Here is an 11605-nt window from a genome sequence, read left to right as displayed (position 1 = left end):
CTTCCAAATCTCCTATTGAAAGACCAGAATTTCTGTGTGGGAGGCTCAGGATCTTCATCCAGGTGAGGGTTAGGGAAGGTAACCCATGGACTGTCTTGGAGCATTGTTTATATAAAGTCTTGAGGCAATGGTGATGCCCATGTTGAAATTGGGGAGGCAGAGAACTGAACCACACCAACTACTGTGCACTGGAAATCAACCACAGGCTCCATCTTTCCCAGGCAGTGGTGGCTGCCTCAGGCTTGAGACACCCGCACTTCAGCTGGGGTGGGAATTGACCATCCCTTTCTTTTCTGTGGGACTGAATATCCCCTAGTGGAGAAAAGCTGAGATTCCTTTCTGTTTGTGGCGATAGGAGGTGCATGCTCTAGCACTCTCCCCAGCCCTGGGATGCTCTGTCTCCAGATTCAGAGACTGGGTGAAAGGTGCAGGGAGTTGGGAGAGACAGGCACAAGGAGCTGGTGCACACACACTCAACACTCACACGCGGTGAGAAAGAACCTAAATTCTGCCTGCAGTGTGGGAGCTTTGATGGCTCTGCCTTTTCATGATTTTCCTCCACTCTAAGCAATGAAAGGACATTCTGTCACCTGGTTCATTCTGTCCCTCCTCATCCACCCCTTTGGGCAGCTCACCAAGCAACTGGGATTTATTTTCAGTTGGAAGGACTGGCCAGTTGGGTATCCCACTCCACTCTCTGGCCCCTGAGGGCCCCTCTCCTCTTCCTTCTGGTGTGAATTACTAATTGCTGTGGCGGAGATGCACAGAGCCAGGCTGCTCTAGTCTGTTAAACTCACCACTGTGGTAGTTTGCCCTGTTCCCCCCACCAGGTCCACACAGACATGGAGAGCTTCCAGCCATGGGGTTTTACGGACCACATGCCCTGGAATAACAAGGTTTTCTGAGTACCAAAGATAAAATAATTTGTGGTGAGAATAATGCATATGAAAGTTTTTAGGCCGGGCACAGTGGCTCAAGCCTGTAATCCCAGCACTTTGGGAGGCCGAGGCAGGTGGATCTCGAGGTCAAGAGATCGAGACCATCCTGGTCAACATGGTGAAACCCTGTCTCTACTAAAAATACAAAAAATTAGCTGGGTGTGGTGGCGTGTGCCTGTGATCCCAGCTACTCAGGAGGCTGAGGCAGCAGAATTGCCTGAACCCAGGAGGCGAAGGTTGCAGTGAGCTGAGATCGCGCCATTGCACTCCAGCCTGGGTAACGAGAGCGCGACACTCCGTCTCAAAAAAAAAAAAGAAAGAAAGTTTTTAGGGCCAGGCATGGTGGCTCACGCCTGTAATCCCAGTACTTTGGAAGGCCGAGGCAGGTGGATCACGAGGTCAGGAGATTGAGACCATCCTGGCCAACATGATGAAACCCGTCTCTACTAAAAATACAAAAATTAGCTGGGCATGGTGGTGGGTGCCTGTAGTCCCAGCTACTCAGGAGGCTGAGGCAGAAAAATCACTTGAACCTGGAGGTTGCAGTGAGCTGAGGTCACACCACTGCACTCCAGACTGGTGACAGAGTGAGATTCCGTCTCAAAAAAAAAAAGTATTTAAACAATGCAAGGTTTATGAACAGTTCGAAATTCACTGTGAAGCTGATGAAACTGAAACTTTTGGGCTACAAACCTGTGAAACCTGTATGTGGGTTTCCTCTTTTTTTTATCAGACATGGTCTTGCTCTGTCACTCAGGCTGGAACACAGTGGCACGATCACAGCTCACGGCAGCCTCAAACTCCTGGGCTCAAGCCATCCTCCCACTGAAGCAGAAAATCAGAGCAAAAAAAAAAAAAAAATTTCCTTCTTTCCCATAGTGGAAGCAAAACTTCCCTGCATCCTCCCCCTCCCTGAGGGATTGTACCCTGCTTTGCAACTTTTATAAGTTTATAGATTCATGTATTCTTGTTCTCTATAGTTGATAACTGAAAGTTCCTGTTTTTCATCTGAACAAGACGGGTCACTGTGACATGTCTAAGCAGTCCTGGACTGCAGTCATCCAGCCCCAGAGTGAAGGATGCAAAATAAGCTGTGCAAGGCTACAATAACGGCCATCGGGCCGCATAGCATAAGCCACATGTAAGCATAAGTTATAAACCTGTCATTTTTTTTTTTCTTTTTTTTTTCTGAGATGGAGTTTCACTCTTGTTACCCAGGCTGGAGTGCAATGGCGCGATCTCGGCTCATCGCAACCTCTGCCTCCTGGGTTCAGGCAATTCTCCTGCCTCAGCCTCCTGAGTAGCTGGGATTACACGAGCCACCACGCCCAGCTAATTTTTTGTATTTTTAGTAGAGACGGGGTTTCACCATGTTGACCAGGATGGTCTCGATCTCTTACCCTCGTGATCTACCCGCCTCAGTCTCCCAAAGTATTGGGATTACGGGCGTGAGCCACCTCGCCCAGCCTAAACCTGTCATTTTTGATAAACTGCCTTTGTTCTGCTCCTGCATTTCAAGTAAAAAATCAAGCTTTGTCTTTGTTCAGTGCTCAGTCTTCTGCATATAAATCCACTGGGCCAGTGTGCACCTTAATAAAATCCTCCTGTTCCATCCATTGGCCTCTCCAGTCTTCTAATTTCACCAACGTTTTGGCGAACCAGCCAGGAGCCAGGCAGTAGAGCATAGAGCAGTGTGGTGGGGACGCCACTCCGACCCGCCCCAACCCCCACCACCATGGTGCAGCCCACTGGCACTGGGGGGTGGGGTGGGGGCGCCAGCCATGGCCATGGCTCCATGTGGCAAGAGGGGCCAGGACAGCCTGGTTGAGAAGCCTGCAGCTGCAGTAGGACAAGAACAGTTCAGGACCATACACATGGCAGGTGGTGTGGCACCCCCTGCCTGGCCACTTGCACCCCAAGGAGGCTGCTCACAGGCAGGGAGACCAGCAGCATGAGCAGCGGCTACAGTAGCCCAGGGCGAGTTACGCTCTGGCTAGCAAAATGTAAGAAAAAGAAAGAAAATAAGGGAAGGAGGGAAGAAGGGTGGAAGGAAGGAAAGAGGGAGGGAGGGAGGAAGGGAGGGAATCAAGGAAGAAGGAAGGAAGAAGGGAGGGAGGGAGGAAGGAAGAAAGGAAGGAAGGGAGGGAGGGAGGGAGGGAGGTATTAAAAGAGAGAAAAATTTAAACCGCTAACCCTAAAGGCAAGGGAGAGCTGGCTACGCAGCTGTGTGTGGGAGTAGCTGGCTGAAGCAGCTGAGACAGGGCAAACAGTGTAAGAGTAAGCTGCTGCTAAGAGTGTGATAACCTGATTTTTGTTAGCTTAAACTGACTCTCTCTTTGCTAAGAGCTGTTCAATCCTCATGTTAGCTTCTTGAGCCAGACAGACTCCATCTCAGCTTCTTCGTTTTAGTTATCCCCCTCATTAAGTATGCACCTGTAGTATGTAGGTGGGGCAGGACAACAGCAGGCGCATCCCTGAGCGCATTTGCTGATAAGAGGCCAAGTAAAGTGGCACCAGCAGAGCCTGGGACTGCAGGTGCTGTCGAGTACCCAGAGCCCCCATATCTATAAGTTGTTTGTCTTTTTATGACAGCTCTAGCCCTTGTGCCTGGTACTGTTTTATTTCTCATGTACGAGTATATCTTTTAGCTTTTTGCTTACTCTGCTTCTGTGAAAAAATTGCTTCATCTAGGATCCCCCCTCCCTTTTCAAACTAAGGTATAAGAAACCCCTAACTCTTTCTTCGGGGCCAAGAGAATTTTGGGTGTTAGCCACCTCTCAGTCACCGGCTAAAATAAAGGACTCAGAATTCAATCTCAGAGTGTGGCGCATTCCCTAACTTGCTTGGGTATAACAAGGGAGCTAGGGTAACAGCTAATAAAAGGGCAGAGGCAGGGAGAGAGAGAAAGAGAGAGTGCGAATAAAATAGAGACTTAAGGAAGAGACCCTGTAGGTCTGGCAATAAAAGATTTAAACAGAAATTACACACACATAAAGGTTTTGCAAGCATGAATGTCACCCAGTTTTAGAAGTGGTCACCAAGATGTACGTTAATCGTGACCAGAAGGCAAAAAGGGAAGCTCACCGGAGAATTAAAACGAAAGCCGGTCTTCTAGCAGCAGCTCTCACAGAAAGCGGGGCGGATAGAATGAGAGGACACAAACATAGGTGCGAATGAGGACATGGAAGGGGCGAAGTGAGGCCAACGTTCAAATATCAGTCAAGACTAGAGAGGGTGCCGGGCGTGGTGGCTCACGTCTGTAATCCCAGGTACATAAAAAAATAACTATAACCGTAACAAACTCAGAACGCCCCTTCAAACCCTGGGACTCCGTTTGGGTTAAAAAGTGGAATCCACCTATTCTAGAGCCCGTATGGGATGGGCCCCATACTACAACCTTGTCCACTCCTACCACTGTTAAAGTTGCAAAATCATGCCTTGGATTCGCCAGTCAGCTGAAACCAGCATCCCAGGACAAGGGAACCTGCCAGCAGGACCCAGACCACCCCAGCCGGCCAATCTTGCAGCGAAGCTGAGCTGCTGACAAGGACAATGACAGCCCTGCTCTGGTGACTCCGGGAGCTGACAGTCTGCGTGTGATCGAAGCCTGAGGAGGCAATGACAGCCCTGCCCTAGGCACTCAGGAAGCTGACTAGTCCACACACAGCCGAAGCTAACATCGTCATCAAGAAAGTAAATGTGGTTAAAAATCTCAGGTCTAGGGCCAGGTGCGGTGGCTCACACCTGTAATCCCAGCACTTTGGGAGGCCAAGGCGGGCGGATCATAAGAACAAGAGATCCAGACCATGGTGAAACCCCATCTCTACTAAAGAATACAAAAATTAGCTGGGCTTGGTGACACGCGCCTGTGGTCCCATCTACTCGGGAGGCTGAGGCAGAAGAACTGCTTGAACCCAGGAAGTGGAGGTTGCAGTGAGCCGAGATCGCGCCACTGCACTCCAGCCTGGCGCCTGGCAGCAAAGCAGGACTGTCTCAAGAAAAAAAAAAAAAAAAACCTTAGGTCTAGTAGCTTTCCTCAAAATATTAGTTGCACCGCTGCTATTCTGTCGCTTTGGTCAATCTCCTCCTCCAGGGAAAGACCTCTTTTGCCCCTGCTGGATATAAATATACCGTTCTTATTTTTATTTATTTATTTATTTATTTATTTATTTATTTATTTATTTTAAAGATGGGGCTTCACCATGTTGGTCAGGCTGGTCTTGAACTCCCGACCTCAGGTGATCCGCCCGCCTTGGCCTCCAAAGTGCTTGCGTTACAGGCCTGAGCCACCAGGCCCGGCTAGTATACCGTTCTTTACTTCATTTCTGCTCCTCTCATCTGTGTCAGAAGTTCCCGTAGAAGAATGCTCCTACCACGGTCACGTACCACGGTCAGGAGGCGCCGAGCACTCCCTTACACCACACTTAACTGTGAGTGCAAACCCGCTTAGGAACTTGCACCTTCACAACCTATTCAATTTGTAACCCCGGAAGTGGCCAGTCTTAGGTATGTTATAACCCTAAGCTTTCACCTTATAAAGTCTGGTTTAAAATATATTTCAGATCAGAGCAAGGAAAAGAAGGGGACCTTCTGACGCAAGCTAAGAAGGTCGGGCCTATTTCGTCGTATTTTGATACCTGCCGCACAGCACACCTTCATAAGCCTAAGCAGACTAAAAGCCGCCTGTGGTGACTTAGCAGGGGAGAGACTCAGCAGCGACAGCCTCAAAGACCTAGCAGGGCCGGCCTCCACAGACCGGGTGTCCGGACTGCACTACCTCCTGGTCTACCAGGTTTCAGCTCCACTTTCCGGGAATGGCAGCCACGCTTACCAGCATGCCAGCAAAAGCCAGTTGTAAAACTGAAACATGCAACCCCTTACGTTTCACTGTCTGAAAGCCAAATCTACCCTTTTAGGCCACAGGACCCCCTGTACTATTGCCCATCAACAGAACGGAGGCAGGTCCTGGAGTTCCACTTTGTATTATCAAAAAGACTTAAACCCGTCCGGCCCAGCGATTTCGAGTTTTTGAGTTATTTCATAAGCGTGCAAAATGGGAGCTGCCTAAACTCTTCCCCGTGGCTAAAAACCTTTTGCTCAATTGGCTAAAAACATTGCCAGTAGCTTAGGTGTCTCCTCATGCTATGCGTGCCGAGGAACCAACATGGGAAACCAGTGGCCCTGGGAAAAATGGGAATTAGTGCCAGAAGATAACTTCACTTTAACGCTCTCACCCTCGAACCTGTGCTCACAAGTCCGAGCTTCTGACTGTAAAAAACCTCAGTAATCGGGAGGTATTGCATTGCTCACGGGAAAAAAGCTTTCACAAACTCCGTCAGAGAATTAACTTGCCTGGGGCAACAATATTACAATAAGACAATAGGGAAAACTTCATGGTGGGGCAGGAAAAACAATTCTGCATCATCTCACTTGAGTCCATTCTCTGGTTTCCCCTCTTGAAAGAACTCTTGCCATCAGCTTAGAGCACCAAATACCTGGCAGGCACCCTCTGGCCGTCATTAAATCTCTGGGCTATGGGCATATTGGCGGCTGCTAGCCAAATAAATGGGGGCTTATGTACTAGGAACGATTAATCCTTCTTTCTAATTCCTCTAAGGCAAAAAAAAGACCTTAGGGTACCCCGTCTATGATAAAACTAAAAGAAAAAGTAAAAGGGGTGTAACCATAGGGGACTGGAAAGACAATGAATGGCCCCCTGAAAAAATAATTCAATATTATGGCCAAGCCACTTGGACAAAAGATGGAATGTGGGGATACTGAACCCCTATTTATATGCTCAATCATATCATAACGTTACAAGCAGTACTTAAAATCATTACTAATAACACAGCAAAAGCCTTAAATCTGCTTGCCCGGCAAGCCACAAAAATGAGAAATGCCATCTATCAAAATAAACTGGCCTTAAATTACCTCCTAGCCCAGGAAGGAGGTGTACGTGGGAAATTTAACCTAACCAATTGCTGCCTAAAAATCAATCACAATGGAAAGGTCGTTGAAAATATAACTGCAGAAATTCAAAAACTACCCCATGTCCCAGTCCAAACTTGGAAAGGATGTCTCCAGACTCCCTTTTCGGGGGCAGGTTTCCACCCCTTAAAGTATTCAAAACCTTAGTAGAAGTAGTTCTAGTCATACTAGGAGCTTAGCTTATACTCCCTCGTCCCCTGCCTTTCCCTATTAAAAACATCCAATCAGCAATGGAAGCTCTAGTAACCAAGCAAACTCCTGCTCAATTAATGGCTTTAACCAAATACCAACCCCTGCCGAGTAAGAAACCACTCCCCCAGAGGAGGTAAATAATAGCGATGCTGTCTATGAAACCTCATTTATAAACAGCATCGAAGGGGGAAAATGAAGCAGAAAATGAGACCAAAAAAACCACACATGCAAATTTTTCTTCTTTCCCATAGTGTAAGCAAAACATCCCTGCATCCTCCCCCTCTCTGAGGGATTGCATCCTCCTTTGCAGCTTTTATAAGTTTATAGATTCATGTATTCTTGTTCTCTATAGCTGATAGTCCTGTTTTTCATCGAGTAACACAGGTCACTTTGACATGTCTAAGCAGGCCTAGATTGCAGTCACCTAGACCCCATAGCGAAGTATGCAGAATAAGTTGTGCAAGGCTAAGATAGTGGCCATTGGACCACATAGCATAAGCCATATGTAAGCATAAGTTGTAAACCTGTCATTTTTGATAAACGGCCTTCGTTCTGCTCCTGCATTTCATGTATAAAAATCAAGCTTTGGGCGGGGTGTGGTGGCTCACACCTATAATCTCAACACTTTGGGAGGCCGAGGTGGCAGAACATGAGGTCAGGAGATCAAGACCATCCTGACCAACATGGCAAAACCCCTTCTCTAATAAAAATTCAAAAAAATTAGCTGGGTGTGGTGGCTCACACCTGTAGTCCCAAGCTACTCGGGAGGCTGAGGGAAGAGAATTGCTTAAACTCAGGAGGTGGAGATTTCAGTGAGCCGAGATCGCACCACTGCACTACAGCCTGGGCAACAGTGCGAGACTCAGTCTCAAAAAAAAAAAAAAAATCAAGCTTTGTCTTGGTTCAGTGCTCAGTCCTTTGGTTGTAAATCCGCTAGGCTGGTGTGCACCTTAATAACACCTCTCCAGTGTCTTAATTTCCCCAATACCACCTCAGTCTCCTGAGTAGCTAGGATTGCAGGTGCACACCACCACACCCAGCTAGTTTTTAAACTTTTTATAGAGATGGGTCTTCCTATATTGCCAGGGCTGGTCTCAAACTCCTGGGCTCAAGCAATCCTCCCACCTAGCCCTCTCAAAAAGCACTGGGATTACAGGCCTGGCCTGTATGGACCCCTTCTAAGACCCTGGGAAACATCTTAGCAATGTGCTCCTGTGCTTGTCTCTTGTAAAACTGGCAAAAGGGAAATGCTTTCCTGTCATTTATCCAGAAGAGAGGCAAACCAGAAATATTAGGTGTTGAGCACCGCAGTCCAGCAAACACAATCTTAAATAACTTAAAGGTCCTTGCAAGAGCTGTGCTTAAGAACTTCAGCCTGCCACCCGTGTGCATCTGAGCAAGCCCTTTATTCTCTGGAGGATTCACTATGTTCATTTATGAAAGAGGTTACTAATGCTAATATTGATTGAGAACACTTTGCTTGAGAACACTTTGCTTGAGAACACTATGCTCTGTTGTTCCTCTTGATTCACCAACCATGCTATAAGGTAGGAGCTTTTATGATCTCCAGTATACACAGGGAAACAAGCTAGAGAGTTGCAGTAATTTTGCCTAAAGCTGAAAGCAACCCAGTAGTCCCATAGTTTTTTGGATAAACATAGAAATTGACCCTTTGGTGTTAAAGCTTGAACTGTATATTTGTTTTATCTGAGTTCCTTCCTCAGAGACCGTCGGGCCTCTCAAAACAAGTATCAAAGAACTGGAACTGACCAGATCACTACATCCAGACAATGAGATACCAGACCCCTCATTCATCACAATTGCTTCTGTGCCCCATCCTAGTTCCCACTTTCTTACACATTCTTCCCTCCCTAGTTTTCGTCCCTCAGGGAGATGGATATGAGACTAAGCTCCCGTCTCCTCTGCTGCAGCACCTGATTAAAGCTCCTTCCTCGGCAATACTTGTTATCTCAGTCATCGGCTTTCTGTGTGGTGAGCAGCAGGACCTAGATAGACTGAACCCCTGGCATTTCAATAACTAAGCCACACAATTAGTAAGCGGCAGAGCGGGCCATCAAATTTAGTTATAGGAGTCTGGATCCAGGGCCCAAATTGCAGCTGCTGGCAGCACTGGTAGTTGCGGAATTTTTCATTTGTTTATTTTGAGACTGAGACTTGCTCTGTCACCCACGCCGGAGTACAATGGCGCAGTCTCGGCTCACTGCAACCTCCGCCTCCCAGGTTCGAGAGATTCTCCTGCCTCAGCCTCCTGAGTAGCTGGGATTACAGGTGCCCACCACCACACCTAATTTTTGTATTTTTAGTAGAGATGGAGTTTCACCATGTTGGCCAGGCTGGTCTCAAACTCCTGACCTTGTGATCCACCCACCTCTGCCTCCCAAAGTGCTGGGATTCAGGCGTGAGCCACCTCGCCTAGCGGTAGTTGCAGTTTTACTCAAGTTAATTTCACACTAGTATCTTTTGAATGCCTCCTCTGTGCAAGAACCCCCTCATAAAAACCGAGAGATAGATATATGTAAAGTGCTTTGGAGGAATCTTAGTGTTTTGTTTTTGTTTTTGTTTTGAGACAGAGTCTTGCTCTGTCACCAGGTGCCAGGCTGGAGTGCAGTGGCATGATCTCGGCTCACTGCAAACTCCACCTCCCGGGTTCAAGCAATCCTCCTGCCTCAGCCTCTTGAGTAGCTGGGATTACAGGCGTGCCACCACACCCAACTAATTTTTTGTATTTTTAGTAGAGATGGGGTTTCACCATGTTGGCCAGGATGGTCTCAATCTCTTGACCTCCTGATCTGCCCGCCTCGGCCTCCCAAAGTGCTGAGATTACAGGCGTGAGCCACCGCGCCAGGCCGGAATCTTGGTATTTTAAAAGTATCACAGGATCAGCACTAAAAAAGGCATTTCTAATTATCAAATCTATAAAGGATGAAGAGAAAATTTTAAGATTGCTTAAACATTCTTTATATATGTGTGTGTGTGTGTGATGCAGTTAGATTTTCCTCACAACTGTAATAATTGGAGGCAGTTTGAAGAATTATTAGGGATGAAGGCAATGTGGAAATCCAATTCTGACGTAAGTCACTGTTTTATGACCGCAAGGCTTCTCGTGCCTCAGAGCGCAGTGTGCATGCCTTTGTTCTTGTCACCTTCTGTTGAACCTGTCTCCTGCTTCCCAGCTCCCAGTCCATCAGATCTGTTCAGCGAAGCTGTATTTGGTTACCTGTATGCGTTCTGCACCTATACGGCCCCTGACACACAGGCTTTCCTTAATACGTTTGTTGCTCTGCTTTTCTTGCTTTTCCTTATGAAATAGACAAAAGAACAATGATCCCAATTAGCTTAAAGTTCACAATATTCTTGCTATGTTTAGCAAATCCCTTCCCAGGGTACTGGGAAACTGAAATCTCTGAATAACTGAGGGTGATAGTGAGAAATGCACTTTTCTTTCTTTCTTTCTTTCTTTTTTTTTTTTTTTTTTTGAGACAGAGTCTCGCTCTGTTGCCAGGTGCCAGCAGGTTGGAGTGCAGTGGCGCGATCTTGTCTCACCACAACCTCTACCTCCGGGTTCAAGCAATTCTGCCTCAGCCTCCCGAGTAGCTGGGACTATAGGTGCATGCTACCATGTCCAGCTAATTTTTGTATTTTTAGTAGAGACGGGGTTTCACCATGTTGGCCAGGATGGTCTTGATCTCCTGACCTCGAGATCCACCTGCCTCAGCCTCACAAAGTGCTGGGATTACAGGCATGAGAGAAATGCACTTTTAATAACTATCATTTCATCAAAATCTTATGAAGGGAACAATATAGGAAGACATCAACATTGCGTTTGTTTTTGCTTTGAGTCAAAATAGAAGCCTCTCAGGACTGGAACACCAGGAAGCAGCTTGACTACTAGAGGGGTCTTCAAGTTCCACAGCACACAGGTCTGCATTTGCTCACATTGGTCTTTCCTTTCACCTTCCATGTTCAGGGTGAATTGCCCCATTCCTTGACCTTTTCAAGAACCCATCGACTGGTATCTTATCTTCTGTCTTGCCTCACTCATATTTATCCTACATATGCTTTCCAGAATGCTCTTATGAATGAGTCAATTTCATATCTTTGGCATTAAAAACCTTCCGTGGCTCTCCACTGCTTACCAAATAAAGCCCCACCCTTGGCTTTCATAACTCTCCTTCCAGATTCAACTTCTATTTTCCATCTCATTCCAACCCCAAACCACAATTAAACAAAAGTGTAAGCGGCTTTTCCATAAATCAATCCTGTACTTTTCCTGCTCCTGGTTCCTTTGTCTGAAATTGACTTTCTTGATTCTCTTTAAATATTATATATTTTCATAAAATCTTTTTTTTTTTTTTTTTTTGAGACAGAGTTTCTCTCTTGTTACCCAGGCTGGAGTGCAATGGCACGATCTCGGCTCACTGCAACCTCCACCTCCTGGGTTCAGGCAATTCTCCTGTCTTAGCCTC

Source organism: Saimiri boliviensis, chromosome 6 (assembly GCF_048565385.1).
Source record: "Saimiri boliviensis isolate mSaiBol1 chromosome 6, mSaiBol1.pri, whole genome shotgun sequence".
Taxonomy (NCBI): Eukaryota; Metazoa; Chordata; class Mammalia; order Primates; family Cebidae; genus Saimiri; species Saimiri boliviensis.
Note: the sequence above shows the minus strand (reverse complement) of the source record.